A 16,982-nucleotide genomic window follows, 5' to 3' on the forward strand; every position below is an offset into this window, starting at 1 on the left:
TGTTGATCCTACCATACATCTGAAGTGAAATTTAAATATAATCAAGTCCAACAAGCTATATTTTAAAAAATGTTTTTCAACTTGCCTTACATAGATAGTAAGAAATATACAATCATATTAATGTTTTAGTCCAATATTACAGCAGGTAATACAAAACAAAGGTGATCTAAGATGCACTCTACATTGCAGCTTGCGTTGTCAATCCAATCTATTGGTTTACCATCAATGCCACAGTTGCAATGCAATTGCAACCTGCTTCCAGCATTAGAGCCTAGCATGCAGCTAAAATTAAGTCCTGCGAGAAAGGCCATTTTACCACAATGACAAAATTGGCAATTGGCAATTCAATAAACCAACAGATTATTTCTCAGCATTAGTAATCAGCATGTGCCAATAACCTGCAGCACAGCATGGCCAGGGAACAGCGACTGCTCAAGAAAACAAAAAAAAGCTGCACAATTATACCTCAATTCAGAATTTGAAACTGTGGACTGAATTTTCTCATTTTTGGGTGAAGTGTTACTTTTGGGTGAGATTCATATCAGGCAGCCTGCCATGGCCCACATCAACTCTTCTCATGTAATCTTTTGTTTATCAGCTCATTAAACATGTAATCAGGTTCTCCAGTACCCACCTCACTGAATCATGCTTCTGGAGAAAAGTGTCCACTGCTGCCAACACTTTGCAATGTACACTGCTGATGTCACATTTTAAAACCCAGCTACTTCAAACACTGCCAGCCAGGAACTACCCTTCACAATGTGATCCTGAAGTTATCCCAAAGGAAATGGTGCAGATAGGCAAATTTGTTCCTCTGTTTGCCAACACAGGTGAGTTGGTAGAGAGGACAGCAGTGCTTTTACCTTCTAACCGGCAAGAGAAATTCTACCTACTCGACTCCGCCAGCCTGAACAGAGATAGCAGCCCAGGTGCTGGGTGAAACACAGTGCACAGCAACGCAGGGAGAAAGTTAATAATCTTTTGTGTTGTGCAAGAGTAAGTGCCATCATCTCTTCCCTGTTACTGAAAATTCACAGGGCCACTATACGCTCTAACTCTGTCACTGTACACTCATCCCACCAAGACTACAACTCTCATTATTCTGTGCATCATGTCTACTCAACAACTCTCATTGACCTCATTCATCCAAAGTAAGCCTTCCTGCTCTCTGTAGTTCATACTCACACACTGCAGGAAACAACAAGCCACTTCTTGGGCTGGAATCAGATCATCTCTTGACTGCCTGTGACAGTGGTTTGCTTGAGTCCATTAGATACTGTGTGACTAACACAAATGGCTATATGGTTAAAGCACATGCAGCTTGTTTGTTGCATAAGCCACTTACACATTCTGTAGGTGTGAAATTGACAACAGCACAGCAACATGCCCAACCTCTTGACTGTTCATTGCTTCAAACCATGAAATGTTGCATGCCTCTCCCTCTGTGCAAACAAGCTATGCTGGCCACTGATGTTGTCAATCTCCAAATGAAAAGTATGTCAGCAAATAAGGTAACAGCTATAAGATCCATCCTGTGTTGATTACAGAGATACGTATGGCTGCCTCTGTGTGCCAAGCAACCTGACATTCATATGCATCCATGTGTTCCATGTGAACTCCTGAAGGACTAAACTAATATGAGAGTTAATACGAAATCAACAACAACGATACTGTGGGGCTGGAGGTTTGGCATCACCCATTTGTGTGGATAAAGAGTTGAAGGGAATGGTGGCCCTGGAGCATGTAAGGACATTGTTGTGAAGGAATAATTGGATGAAGGTCCAGACAAGCCAGATAACCTGCCCTTCATGTCACAAATTGGCATCATCCATTTTCTCAGGGAAGGTTCCCCAGCTTGTTACAGTTCCAGATGGCTGAGGGGTCAATCCTCTCAGTATCTCTTCTTGTTCCATCTCTCCCTGTTAGCATTTTCCTGATGCTTCATGGGTGTGATGTCCCATAGGCTTCATAAGAGACATTGCCAGGTTCTGATTTGACATCCAGAAAACCTTTCAGTACCAAAGCTCTTTCTAAAAAAAAGCTAAAATTGCAGCTAATAAGAAGATGCAAATACATGAAAATAAGGTAATTGCTCATTAAGAATACTCAGAACTCACAGCTAAAACCCTAAAGGGGAGAACCAGAATTCCTTTCCTCAATTTTAAGAATCAAATTTTTCTATGTTTTCTCAACTTTCTTGCTATTGCCCATGCCACTCAAGGAGCAGGATATTCTGCTCTGCGCCTCTAAAACTTGTCCGAACATGAAAACACAAACTTCAACTTTACATGAAGAACTCTTGCTGTTGGAAGTCAAAATATTACTAAAAATAAAGCAACTGAACTCCTCTTCCATTACTAGGTTACTCACAGTTGGTTTTAAGAAGAGAAAATTGCAAATTAAAATCACCCTACAAATCTTATTTTAATTCCAGTTTGAATATCAGTTAAAACTTCCTCTTTCATTATTAAACTGAGTTGACACTGAGCAACTGGGCTTGCAGTTTCACTATTAATTACTGCTGTTCAAAATGAATATTCTTCTCCTTTGGCAGCCTTCCATTTTGTGCTGATGATTGTGCCTTCGTAGTCAACTTTAAACATCTGGAGCACCACTCCTGCACAGAAGTCTCTGCAACCTTTACTGCAGAATAAGTCAGTTGGATGAGAAGATGCAAAATTCACTGGCCTTTGTTTTGACTCCTGATGAAGCAAACCAATTCAGGTAATAGTCTCATTATGCATAATATGGGTAATCTGTTATTACTCCTGTTATGAGAGAAGGTATTTTCACTTTATGCAATTATGCGAAGACAAAATACCTCAAATCACTCTCTTGATATGTAAAATGTCGTGAGTCATGAGTTTCTTTAGCTTCAATTTTGGACCCTCTCCATTGCTATATTGGCTTTTAAATTTTTTTCAGGTAGAATTCATTAATTACACATTTCTTCTTAATCAGTCTTCCCTCCCATTTAAGCTGGATACATTAGTTAGCAGCTTCGTATTTCTCTCACAGTAGTGTTCACTGGTCCAGGTACTTGAGTTGCCACAATTTTCTTTCCTGCTAAGAAAGCTTGCTTATTTCGTGTGACAATGTTATGGGTGTCACTGGGTCACCATGGCAAGATGATGGCTTACTGGTATTGCCCAGAGTTAATCCAGAGATGTAGATATTGTTCTGGGGATACGGTTCTAACCCAGCCACAGACGATGATGGAATGTGAATTCAATTTTTAAAACTATGGAATTATGAGTCTAATGATGACCATGTTGATCGATGTCCATTGTTAGTAAAAACCTATCTCATTCACTAATGTCTTTTAAGGAAGGAAACAGGCATTCTTACCTGGTCTAGCCTATATCTGACTCCAGACCCACAGCAATGTGGCTGACTCTTAACTAGGGCTTATGGAGGAGCAATAAGTGCTGGACTAGCCAGCAATGCTCTCATCCCATGACTGAATTTAAATATATTATATATACATTCATCTTGTAACAGTTCAAAAGGATAATGAGAAAAGTTTTCTCATATTGATAAAAATAATGAGAATGCCTGAAAAGTTGGTATTTCAACTAATCGATAACAGAGGTTAATGACTCTTATAAATCTAAGAAAACAACAATACTTGCTCTTACTCAAAATAAAGCACCAGACAAAATTAATCCCAAAAATCTGCAAAGGATTAGTCACTGTACTTATTTTTATTACAGAATTGAAGTAAAGTAATTGTATTTATAGAATGCTTTTCAAATTCCAAACAAATTTAAATAAGGATTTCATAACAAAGTGCTGCATACCTCACTGGAGTCACAGGCCAATCGTTTGCAAGATCTGAGGCCGCAATGGCAACAATCGAGAGGAAACTCCAGCCAGGAAATGATTTCTATTTCCCTGAAAGTTTGGAAACTGGCAGAGTTCTTAGCTATTCTGATTGGCTAACCTGGCACTTATCTTGGGCTTCACTATAGAAATAAATGTAGCATCACCATAGACCCACTGGACCATAGGGCTACTCTCGCATTAGACAGACAGAGATGACGGGTGGTAGTTTAAGCAGAGCTGAGGGGCAAAATTGAGAAGGTGAGTCTTTCGTAGTAACTTTAGACAGTGAGGGAATTGGACCCATGCTGTTGGTGTCACTCTGCAACACAAACCAGCCATCCAGCCAAATGAGTGAACTGACCATGCGCTAGATTACCTTTGAAGCATTTAGAAGGACCCACAGTTAGAAAACGTGTGGGAAGCACTGCTTTAAATAATTACATGATCAAAGACAATTTGATTTAGTATTTAGTGACCACACCCTCAGAAATAATTCATTCTTTTCAGTAAAAATTCATTCATTCCACAAGGGAATTATTCAATATGGTAAACCAGTCCGACTGTTGTAGCAAGCTTAATTCAGAACTTGCGCCTACAAAGAATTTTTCATGACCACCAGGTATCATAAAGCATTTGAGGGCCAATAAAGTTCTTTTGGGTGGTCACTGTTACAATGTTGGACATGTGGTAAACAAACTTGAAACAGCGAAGAGAAATAACCTGATTACTTGTTTTATACCATGCTGAATGATGGATATACTGGCCATAACAGCAGAGATAACTCCTTCTCTCATTTGAAATGGTGCTATGTGACCTTTTACCCAAGCAGATGGAGCTTCTGTTTGATGCATTTTAATGTTTCAATGAAGACAACACCTCTGTCAGTGCAGTGCACTTTCAGTGCTGCACTAGAATGTCAGCCTGGCATCATATGTTCTAGTTTTGGAATGGAACTTGGGGCAGAATTTTCCCAGCCTCTGAACTACGTAGGCAATGACAAGTCAGTTGGGAAAATATGGAGAGATCGGAAAAGTGAGATTCTCAACAGAGATAAAAGTCAAATTCTGCTACCAGATTTTGAAGAGGGACATGAAAATCTTGGTAGTGAGCAGCAAGAGGCCTATTTGCATGCATTTATATGTATTTCATATCTAATCTAGCCTCATTTATGCGAGGATTGCTATTCTGCTACATCAGTAAGAAACTAGACTGGAACAATTCCCAACATGAAAGTCTGGGCAGGTCTCTGGCAGCTCCAGGTCGCAGCTTGCTCATCTGGGTTTGTCTTGTGTTATGAACCAGACTGAACCCCCCTCAAGATATATCAGGGAGATTGGCTAGACCCTAACTTTTATCTTAATAAAGGAAAGTGTAAAGTGCTGCATTCCAGATGCAATTTAATTGGTCAAACTACTAGGCTTTAAGCAAAACACACTTTATTCTTGCACCACGGTCAAAACACAAACAAAATATAAAGAATTAGCACAACAATAACTATTGAAATACTTAACAAAATATTATTTAGCTACTATTCATCAACTGTTCCAATTTAGCACCATCCCATAAAGACACCCCTGGCAAAGGCAAATTCGGCAAAACAGATTTGCTCATGTGCTATTTCCAGTCCAGGAGAAAGGGAAACCTGATAGGATGAATCCTGCAGCAGAGAGAGGAAGCTCAAGCCTTTTGCAGCAGCAGAGAGAGAGCTGTATCTAACAGCTTCAACTCTAACAACCCCAACTTCAACAACTGAAAGCAAAACTAAAACCCTGTGTCCATGTGAGCCTCACTCCAACCACGCTTGCTTTTTTTGTCTAATTTTTTTTTAAATCCCAAAGCTATTTACTCTGCTTTCATTAGAGCAGACACCTCACCACCAAACTTACAACATTTCTCTTCAAGAGAAGCAGGAAGGAGTAAATCCTCTTAAAGACAAATTTCATCACACTTGGACAACAGTCACCAAATATCTCAGCAGCAGCTGCTTGCAGCCCCAGTCACAAAGGTTGGCATCACACATGCATCAGCATCACTACATCCTCATGGTATGTCTCTGACTCACTCCAAGATACAACTATGCACTTTGGAGCACACAAGCACCTTTGCTTGTAATGCTGCTGCCAAGCCATTTTGTAAACAGAGACAAATGTAGAGACATAGTAGATAGGAATAGGTGTAGGCCATTTGGTCCTTTAAGCCTGCTCTACAATTGAATTGATCATGGCTGATCATGCAATTCAGTATCCTATTCCCACTTTCTCCTTATATCATTTGACCCCTTTAGCACTAAGAACTATATCTACCTCTTTCTTGAAAATATTCAATGTTTTAGTCTCCAACCACTTTCCATGGCAATTGCCCATGTCATGGACTAGACCAGGGTGCAGCTTGGGACTCCTTGATTGTTTTTTGTGCTCACCAAGTTTGTACCTATTTGATGCTCACAACATCTCTGCCTTTCCATTTTGCCCTTTTCCAACTCATTCCAAACTTAAAGGCTCAAAGTGCATTTATCTTGGCAGGCCTTTTAGCACAAAGCTAGGCAGCTTGTCATAATTGTCAGCAGTGATCAGTCAAGGGTCTGGAAATGTCGCTGTCGGGGTGCTGTGTTACATCAATGTCACAACTACAGTGTGTGCCAGCAGCTTATGCAACAAACTGCATGCTTCAGCCAAATTGTCATGTTTCAAAGTCCTCAGTCAAGTCAAGGGTTTTCACCACAATCAGTCAAGGATAATCTCAGTCCAGTGACTTGAACACAGTCAGCAAGCCACATGGGCTGATCAGGTTCAGGGGATCTGGGGCACTACAGGATAGGGGGTGGGCCACTATCAGTCCTGGAGAACCAATGCAAACACTACGTTGAATTGGGATTAGTCAGCCAGAGAGCTACACAGAGATCAGATATCAGTCAGGCTCATCCAAGTTAGTCAGAGGAATGGCTCATAGTTGGACTGAGGCCTACTGTGGTCATTGACAGTCACAACCATGCTGGCTTCAAATTGTGTAGCATAATGGTTTGCATGGCTAAGCTTTAGGACTGAGGCTCAGGGATAATGTGAGAAATGATGATTTAAATGAAAGAGTTGGGTGGAGGCACATGGAGGTTCTGTACTGATGGAGTCAATGAAGAGTGCAAGGAAGAAAAAGACATGCAGAATCATCATTGCTTTTGAAACTAATTCTAATTGCAAATGCACCATATAACAATGCACCAGACTTCATCAATATTAAAACATTCCATTCCATCAATGTATTATTTGTATGTGCTTACTGATGCCATATCTTAGAAGTCTGAGCCAGGTACCTTAGAAGTTATATGGTGTTTACTTCTTTGAGAATTCCCATGTTTCTGCTTCATTTCAAGAGGCAGATATTTTACAAGGATGGTCACTGAAGGAGAGAAGGGCTACCATCTGCAACTATGGCTGATGATTCCTTCTGACTGAGGCTAAGCATAGATGTAATGTAGCCTATTCTTCAACTAGGGTCATTATGGAGCAGAAATCAAATTTGAGGTTTCATTGCTTGGATCAGTCTAAGAGCAGCCGTGCAATACAGTGCAGACAGAGAGAACCGCATAAAACCTTGCATGCTGTGCATTGCACAAATGGAATGGGGGAAAGAGGATATGATGAATGCTGAAGTGATGGGACAGCAGCAACAGTCTTCTGAGGAGGAGAATAAGGACACTAAGCAGCATTGCTTCCAACAGGATAGAGCAATGCAGTATCAAGTGCAATAGGCCAGACAGGAGTTGAGTTAGGCGATGCCCACTTCCAACAGATGTGAACTGGGTGCACTGATCACTCATTGACTGCATATTTGCTATTGCTTGAATGCCAAGTAGCCCTCATTATTTTCAAGATGCTGATTTTGGTCGTTTTTCCTTCACTTTTGCTGTTGTTCAATAGAAGTTATGCTTTCAATTGTCTGAAGGCTTTCGAGCATGTCATGCACCATGTTGATAATGAGTAGATGTTGTGTGATGCTGAACATTAGACAAAGAGTAGTCTATGATGGTATGGTATTCAGGTCAAGTAGCCTGTGGCACTTGATTCTTATTGCTGCAATTACAATGATAACCAGAAAGGACAACAAAGTGTTACCTATGCCATTCAGATGCCTTCAGTAGCCTTTCTTTTGCATTCCCTTCTCACTGCATTCTGCAAAGAGCAGCTCCCACCTGGTAGTACGTAACCTGGTGCAAAATTAGTCTTCGTATATAAAACCAGTCATCCTGGCAGTGGCGAGTACTTCTCCTGTTGGTGAGCTCACAATAGTATTAAGCAGGCACCATGCAGGCATGGTGCACATATACGAACGTAAGAACAAGGAGTGGGAGTAGGCAATTCAACCACGAGAGCTTGCTCCATCATTTGACAAAATCATGGCTTATCTCATCTCAGCATCAACTCGACTTTCTTGCCTGTTCTCCATAAACTTCCAATCAATTACTAATTAAAAGTCTATCTCCTCCTTACATTTCCTGACTGTACTCTGGGGTAGTTAATTCGAGAGGTCTGTTTTAAATGTGCTACTCCTATCTTAAAACTATGATCTCTTGTTCTAGATTGCCCAGATAAGAAAACATATTTTCTATGTGTATTCCATCAATCCCCTTTAGCAACTTGTATTCTTCAGATTAGATTAGATTAGATTACTTACAGTGTGGAAACAGGCCCTTCGGCCCAACAAGTCCACACCGACCCGCCGAGACGTAACCCACCCATACCGCTACCTTTACCTAACACTACGGGCAATTTAGCATGGCCAATTCACCTGACCTGCACATCTTTGGACTGTGGGGGGAAACCGGAGCCCCCGGAGGAAACCCACGCAGACACGGGGAGAACGTGCAAACTCCACACAGTCAGTCGCCTGAGTCGGGAATTGAACCCGGGTCTCTGGCGCTGCGAGGCAGCAGTGCTAACCACTGTGCCACCGTGCCACCCACAATTAGATCTCCTTTCATTGTTCTAAACTGCAGAGTATAGACCTAAACTGCTTATTCTCTTCATTGAACTGCCTTCAAAACATCTATATTCCTCCTTAAGGGGACCAAAATTGGATGCAACACTCCAGGTGCAGTCTCAATAAGGCCTTGTACTATTGCATCAACATTTCCCTACTTTTGCAATCTAATCCTTTCACAATAAATGCCAAAGTTCCATTTGCTTTTGTCTTTACCTGCTGAACCTGTGTACTAGTCTTCTAGATTCATGCATGGAGATAACTAAGCACTGCACCAAAGCACTCTGAAGTTTCTCTCCATTTAGGGAATAAGTTGTTGTTCTAGTCCTCTGACCAAAATGGATAACCTTACCACTTATCCACGTTAACAAGGTGAGCAGTGCAGAATGGAGATAAACCTCACTAGATCTGATTGAGAGAAATGCCCCCATGAAACTCCCTGACATTGATACTTAGCTGGCAGTTTCTCCAAACTATCCACATAACTGAAGTTACTCGCAACTGCAACTTATGGCTAGCAACCATATGTAACTGAGCAATATTGAGTTTTCTTCCTTCAGCGCAATTTTAATAGCTTTGCAGAATTAATTACCGGACGTCAATACACTCGAGTCCAACAGGTTCATCTACACCGTTTAGACATGTACAGACAGGCTCTGCTCTTGTCAATCACTTCTACAGTTTAAAAAAATGCAGCCTTATACAAACAATATTAAATACCCTTCCAGAATTCTGCAATTGTTTTGATATCACATGTTGACATTGATCTTAACTCGAGATACCAAAAGAAAATAATTAACCTTCCCTACAAAGAATGTTTACAGTCTGTTCTGTTTTCACATCTTGCAAAACGTGTTTGAAATTGCTTTGATGTTTAATACATTACATATAATTTAATGAAACTGGTCTCAAGTCAAGGCTGCATTCACTTTGACTGGGGAAAACTCCACAAAAAAAAAAGAGAACTAGAGCAATTAGAGAAATAACCGGAAAATTCTTGTCTAACTGCTACAGGTGATTGAAACTAGTTTAGGAGGTCTCATTTGCTTTCGTTTGTATCACAGAATGCCGAACTTTTGTCAGAAGTGACCTTTGACTCTACTAGAATGTATGTATGGTATCAATCAGGAAATTGGAGATGTTTGTAATAAGAGTAAAACAGGGACTTCAATCCACATACAAACTGAGTAAGACCAATTAACTTTAATCTTGTGCAAGATGCATTCTTGGAATGTATTGTATAATACTCTCATTGGTTACTTAAGATACTGAGAGAAACCAAACAGAACTGCAGAGTATTTCTTCAATGGTGAGGGATTAGGAAGCATTGAAGTCCAAAGATGCCTAGATGTCCTTGCTCATGAGTCAAAGAAAGCTAACATGTAGGGACAGAAAGCAATTTGGAAGGCAAATGGTAATGCTGGCATTTACAACTACATGATTTAAGTAAAAGAGGAAAGATGTCTTCCTACAATTGTATAAAGCGTTAGCAAGACCATCTAGTTCAACATAAAGCAAGTTCAAAGTGCCAAATGGCCCATCCCTGCTCTTATTTCCAAAATTCCATGAAACAAATTCATCTCTCTACAATAAATGCAGCCTAATACCCAATATTACCTAACTTACACTGACTTCTTAACAGTCATGGGGTGGAAGATAAGAGACGAATACCACAGGTCCGCACAGACAATACCTCCTTGCAAATGTCACAGCCCAATATCAGTGCTATATAACTATTTGAACTAAAAGTCTCAGAAGTGTGGGCCTCAGCAAGTTTTGACAGGAACCTGTGGGAGTACCCAGAAAAGGTCATGTTAAATATCAAATGTTACACTTCTGAGGAATCTATGTGGACCCAGATGAGGTCAGTTGCAAACTATTTCTATAGTTTAACATCTTGAGCCCAGTCATTATTCCAGGAAGCTACACTACAACGCCTTCTGAGATTAATGTTCTTTCCTGTGGCACAATGATCTAAATTTTTTTTAAAATCCATTGATCTCTCCTCATGTCCATTATCATAGTGGTTTTCTCAAACAAAACTGAAGTAAATTAGGCAAATCGGACCAATCCAACAGAAGTTGCTCAAGTCCTCAAATTATCTAACACCAATCATCAGTTCCAGTCACTTCCCACAACTGAGGGGTCAGTTTTTTTTCTCATCTCTCTTTCTCTCTCTCTCTCTCTCTCCCACTTTTAAAATAATAATTACATTTGCAATTTTCCAATCTAATGGGATTAATGCCTAATTCATATGCTATTTCCTCAACTATTCCTTGTTTCTGGAGATTTGTCAATCATAAATCCCATTACTTTTCTCGTTAGCCTTTTCTTACTTTCACATCCTGTATTAAATCCATGAGGTACCCTGCCCACCTTTTAGTTCCATTAAATTCAAGAATGCTGTTCTCAACCTCTATTCTGAGAAGGCTTATGAAATATTTGTTTAACAAAGTTAATGCTTCCTTATTTTCCATTATAGTATCATAATATCTATCTGTAATGGGTTAACATTTGTCCTTACTATTGTCTCACGATACATTTTATTACCAAATAGCCAATAGTCTTAGCAACTAGGCCCAACATAAAATTGGCTAAACAGTTTCTGCAAGTAAGGTCTGATGGAATGTAAAAAGGCCACGGTTACCACAGATCAAAAGCAAACAATGAACAGCCCAGATCTGCCATACATGTTGAATTGAAATGCTCGACCTTAACAATGAGAGAGTTGCTCTGACCTGATGCTCAAGGAGAAGTATTCTGCCAAAACAATAGGGAGAGACATTATATTTGTGTATTTCCAGTTCCAGACAGACCCCTTGGCATGGTGGAGTAGTCACATCTTGGTAAGGGTATGGGTACACCTTGGCCTAACTACATTAGATGTTATGACCCTTATCCTGTGGCCTCATTGGCTGAATCATAGAATCCCTAGTGCAAGAGGCCATTTGGCCATCGTGTCTGCACCTTCCCATTAAAGAGCATCCCACATCTAATCCCTATAACCCACCTATCCTGCAACTCTCTGGACTGTAGAACAATTTAGCATGGCCAATGCACCATTTCAGAAGGGCTCAGAAAGGGAGAATAAGAAGCAACTGCTAGCAGCCATTCCCTCAGCAAAGACACAGCCGGTGAATACACTGTGTCAGACCCACCTTCTTATTAAGACCCTGAGTCCATTTTTCAAAAACATTATCCTATTTTTTGCATAAGAGGTGTTTTCTTTAATAAGTTGAGCCACAGTCTTTTGTTTGTCTCACACAGTAAGAACACCGGGTGAATGCGTTTTATGAGTAATAAACTGGTCAAACTATCTGTATAAGAATATTTCACAGACAACAATTTATAAGTCTTTTATTGTCTGTTTCAATATCCTTTGCAAGTTGCTTCGATTGCCTCATACTTGCTGCTGCTGGTCTTGGAAGGATTGGTAAAGAGCAACGCCATGATGAAAATTGGGAGATGGATGAAGATTAAAAACAAGTATGTGTTTGGTTCAGAAATAGCAGTAAATATGGGGCTGAATTAGTTTTGTTCTTTTTATTCAAGGTAGGATGTAGCAGTTGCACACAGAGAGAACAGTGGAGTATTTATGCCTTTTGATAGGATACGCTTGATACTGACTCTAGCAATGATGAGATCAATTTCTTCAGCAATTGCAAGAAGCCTTGTAGGTATTTTCCCAACTCCCCAAATGTGCCACAATCCAAACATTGGATTGGTAGTAACACTGGTGTATGTTGAATCACAAAATAAAAGCATTCACCAAGTTCTTATGCTGGAAAACTACTTAATTCAAAAAAGCAAAAGTTAAATCCCTCACTTATCAATACCAGCTTTTTGTCAAGAGTAAGGAATGACAGAGCAGCTCAGGAAGCAGCAATGACATTTTTATGGAAGCAATCTACTCTAGATGTTCACAACATGTTATTGGAGGAAATCCATGCAGAGACACCTGCAGGTACTTAATACAACTGCAGCCTCTCGGGTGTAGTTGGGTAAAAACATCAGAAAAGCCAAAGGAAATTTAGAAGCAACAGTAAGTATTAAAAAAAAACAGACTTGAGAAAATCATTAATGTTCATTTTCTCCAATGCTTTTTTTTAAAAAAAACAGTTCTATTTGGAACAGGGAAGGAGAAAATCTGCCCTTTGAACTTAAATATACACTATCTCAAATTATATAAACTGATAGCACCTTGTCTTTAAAGGGTAAAATAAAAAAGGAATAAGTTGTTGTAAAGTGCACTATTGTAATACAGAACCCATCTCTAAATATTAAAATTATTTCAGGCAGTTATTTCTCCAGAGCAGTTAGGGATAGGCAATAAATATTGGCCTCAGTAGCAATACCCAGACTTGATCAAAGAAAATCAAAACACATAATACAAAAAAAATGATACTGTGATTACTGTGTTCCCTGCCTGAATACTAAACATGTACTGGCAATGAAATAAAATTAGTTATTTGCATACAGTATTAATAAGCTCAAACAATTTCAACAACAATTGCACCTACTCTGTGCCTTTAAATTAGAAAGGCACTCCAAAACACTTAACAGAGTTATAAGGATTGAAGCCAAATTATATTGTACTGCAAGATCTGAATAATTATATAGCAACTGCTACAATACTGAGTTAGTCTCATAAACAGTATAGTTCAAGGAATTGACTGCCAAACTGACTTCTGTTTAGCCATAAGAATTCAGAAGCATGCATTCCAAAGAAAGAGAGGGCTTGATGCTTAGTGTCCACAACAACAACTAACTGCCACCAAACCATCCAAGGGTCAACAAGCAATTTGTCAAGTAAATTTATGGGTGGTGTTCAATAGAGACTATATTAAGTCACCACAATCACAGTAATAAAAATAAAAGCACATGCATTATACATATCTCCCCAGCAAGCATAAATGGTAAATTTCAACTTCCTTCATATGACGGAAAGCAGGTACTCAGGGTAATGAAAATTAAGTGGGAGACTTACCCTCCGGTTTCCCACAATAATCCTGATGTTTGCATTTTTGTACTGCACACATGAAAACATCCACACAAAGACAATGGGGTATTCCTATAAAGAATGGAGATTGGGTCCCAACAAAATGTTTAGTTTATTACTGGCCTGAGCAATGAAGCACTGGAACATTCCAAGCAGACTGAAGCTTGTTAAAGGATTAATTGGAAAAGAAGCTTCTTGATGAAGTATATTTTTTGACAAGGTAAAAACAATGACTGCAGATGCTGGAAACCAGATTCTGGATCAGTGGTGCTGGAAGAGCACAGCAATTCAGGCAGCATCTTTTGCCCAAAACGTCGATTTTGCCTGTCCTCGAATGCTGCCTGAATTGCTGTGCTCTTCCAGCACCACTGATCCAGAATATATTTTTTGACAGTCTATTCCTTCACCTTCTGGAGCTATTAAAATTGTGTTCTTCCAAGCTCCACAAAAAATTGCTTTCCTCCTTCACCCATTTTCTTCACAGCCATGCCAATTGCCTTTTTCCCATACATAGACCCTGTCTTTCCCTATCACGTACCCATGCCACCCCTTTACACCGCCTTCCTGCAAAGTCCACCCCATTATGCCACATCATACCCACTCTACACCATGTTCTTCACACTCCTCACTCACTCATCCCTCCTTAACCAACTGTTAATCTCTCTCAAACCTCTGAATTGAATTAGTCTTCAAGATGTTGGATATTAACAGCCACTTCCAACCTATTTTCTGATTATTTAGGTCAGATTGTCCATCAGTGGCGGATTAATGTTATCTGGGAATACAAGTCCCTAGGGTTTTTTCTGATCCATTCCTATAAAGATTCCCAAATGTAAAAGTCTTGAATTCAAATGTTGCCTGCTCACAAAAAGGGAAATTCCTGTAATTTGGCAGAACAATTCTCTGAAGATCTAGCAACAGCAATGTGACAGCCATTATATTCTGAAGAACAGACAGTGGTAATCCTGTTGCTGAAGCACAGTCAGAGAGGAACTATCTGCTCAGCAGAGACAATTATGTCCACAGAGAATAAACCTTGGCAGGAACTGGCAAATCAGCTGAATGTGGGCTCCAGTGATCTGCAAATGTGAAACAATATAGCAGATTAAGCCTATCAGCAATGGCATTTAAAGGCTATTTCACTCACTATGCACTGCAGCAAATGCATTGTTCAACCCAAACTCTAACCACCCATGTTGTCTCCTACTTTCCATGGACATTGTTTTGGTTGCACAATTTATTTTATAGCTCCTTCATGACTAGTATTATCAATACAAAGCTTTGCTGATCTCTTCCATGTTGGACACTTTTATTTTGGTTAAAACTGCAGAGACTTTAGAGATATGACCAGCTACTAATGCAAACTACTCATTGTAAGCCTATTTTTGCAGAAGTTGAAACTTTATTGCTGGAACAGCACAGCAGGTCAGGCAGCATCCAGGGAACAGGAGATTCGACGTTTCGGGCACAGGCCCTTCTTCAGGAATGAGCAGAGAGTGTTCAGCAGGAGAAGATAAAAGGTAGGGAGGAGGGACTTGGAGGAGGGGAGTTGGAAATGTGATAGGTGGAAAGAGGTCAAGGTGAGGGTGATAGGTCGGAGTAGGATGGAGGCGGAGAGGTCAAGAAGAAGACTGCAGGTCAGGAAGGCGGTGCCGGGCTGGAGGTAGTACACAAGAGAACACGGACGGAATAAGGCACTGTCAAGTTATATTTTCTCTCTCTTTTTAAGGTGCACAAGGGCAGATGATGCACAATCAGAACGACAATGAACTGCAAGGGTTTTCATATTAAAGCTCACTCTTGTTTACAGGAGTACATTGGTCCTACATGAAAGACATCAAACAACCTCTGGAACTGTAGAAATATAACATATTTGAGATTATACCTTCATTCAATATAATGGGTCAAATTGCTTTTAAAAAAACAGCTACATAACATAAGTTATAATGAGAAAAGTTAACCTCTACATCATATAGTAACAACTTCTGGTTTTAGAAAAGTAGATCTGCATTTCAACATGAGTAGTATACAACATTAGCAAGAAAATTTTAGTTCACTGCGTGATGAGTTTCCAAGCAGAACACCACCTTAAAAGTAAACAAGTAAACATTTGAACTAATTCCAAAATCTGACATTTCCATGTGATACAATGTGGGAATTGCAAGATGAGATCATTTTAAAAACAGGTACTATGTAGTCAACAAACAGTTGAGATATGGTTATATACCAGCAACACTTCAGACACCAGAATGACATCATACATGGTCAAAACTCAAGAGGTAAAAAAACAATCTGAATCCCAGAGCATTGTAGTCTGGAATAAACCTTCGTATTGTCAGAACAGTGTTTGTTATACTTATCAAAGCTTTCCCATGGGATGCCTTAACAGAATCATATCTTTCCATCATCTCCACTAATCAACACCACTAATCAGGTTAGTGGTGGTTTATTCTATGTAGCGATGCACTTTACTTTAATAGGGCAAGGATTTTGCAGCATTAATTCATGGACATAACGAAAATCCTGGTTGCCTTTTGATTTCCATTTCATGATGACTTAACATTCATATTTGTTGAACAATCAGCTCTATTCAATGCACTTCTGTATGATGTAGTCACAACTGAGCTGCTTCAAAATAGCTGAAGCAGCCATTTGTAACACTATGACATAACTTCTTAATCAACTGCATCGCCATGGAAAAGCATGAACTGAGGCCATGCTAACAGAGGTTGACTGGATGGAAAGGAAGCCTTAGCCTGATTTAAAGCAACAATAACAATGTTGTCTCCCATCTGTCCTTGTGAAGAAGCATGAAGCAAGATGCATAATTCAGCAAGGAAATAAGGCCAAAAGATTATTGGCAACAAATATAAGACCCTGTTCTTCAAGAGAGGGCTTGAAATGAGGCATTTCTATCAACATACAAGCACATAATAGTGACAGGCAGCAAAATACCGGTTGATTCATCAAACCTGCCCACCCCCATGATGCCTGGAGCATCACTACTAAATACTGCAAACACACCTGAAGCCATGTCATCTCCGGGCATAGGTAAAAACAGAAAATCAGAGCCAATATGAGAAAAGGAATTCCTCAATGAAGCCACAAGTGATTGAAACCAGTCTAGGAGATCCAGTCATCACATGTGCTGTAACTTTTTTACACTTACATTCTATATACCATC

At 39.7% G+C, this 16,982-nt stretch overlaps 1 protein-coding gene and 1 long non-coding RNA gene across 7 annotated transcripts in view; one reads left to right on the forward strand and one right to left on the reverse strand.

Moving 5' to 3' along the window:
* LOC122549809 (glucocorticoid-induced transcript 1 protein-like) overlaps positions 1-16,982 on the reverse strand; it is a 233,773-nt gene that overhangs the window by 100,991 nt on the left and 115,800 nt on the right. The gene's annotated exons all lie outside the window — the stretch shown is intronic.
* On the forward strand, positions 2,599-15,739 carry LOC148149917 (uncharacterized). Its single transcript, XR_015757180.1, has 3 exons — positions 2,599-2,724; positions 12,186-12,285; positions 15,528-15,739. It is a non-coding gene; the product is annotated as an uncharacterized LOC148149917 (long non-coding RNA).

This window comes from Chiloscyllium plagiosum, unplaced genomic scaffold (assembly GCF_037043375.1).
Source record: "Chiloscyllium plagiosum isolate Xiang-an unplaced genomic scaffold, Cpla_swu_hap1 HiC_scaffold_5, whole genome shotgun sequence".
Classification (NCBI taxonomy): Eukaryota; Metazoa; Chordata; class Chondrichthyes; order Orectolobiformes; family Hemiscylliidae; genus Chiloscyllium; species Chiloscyllium plagiosum.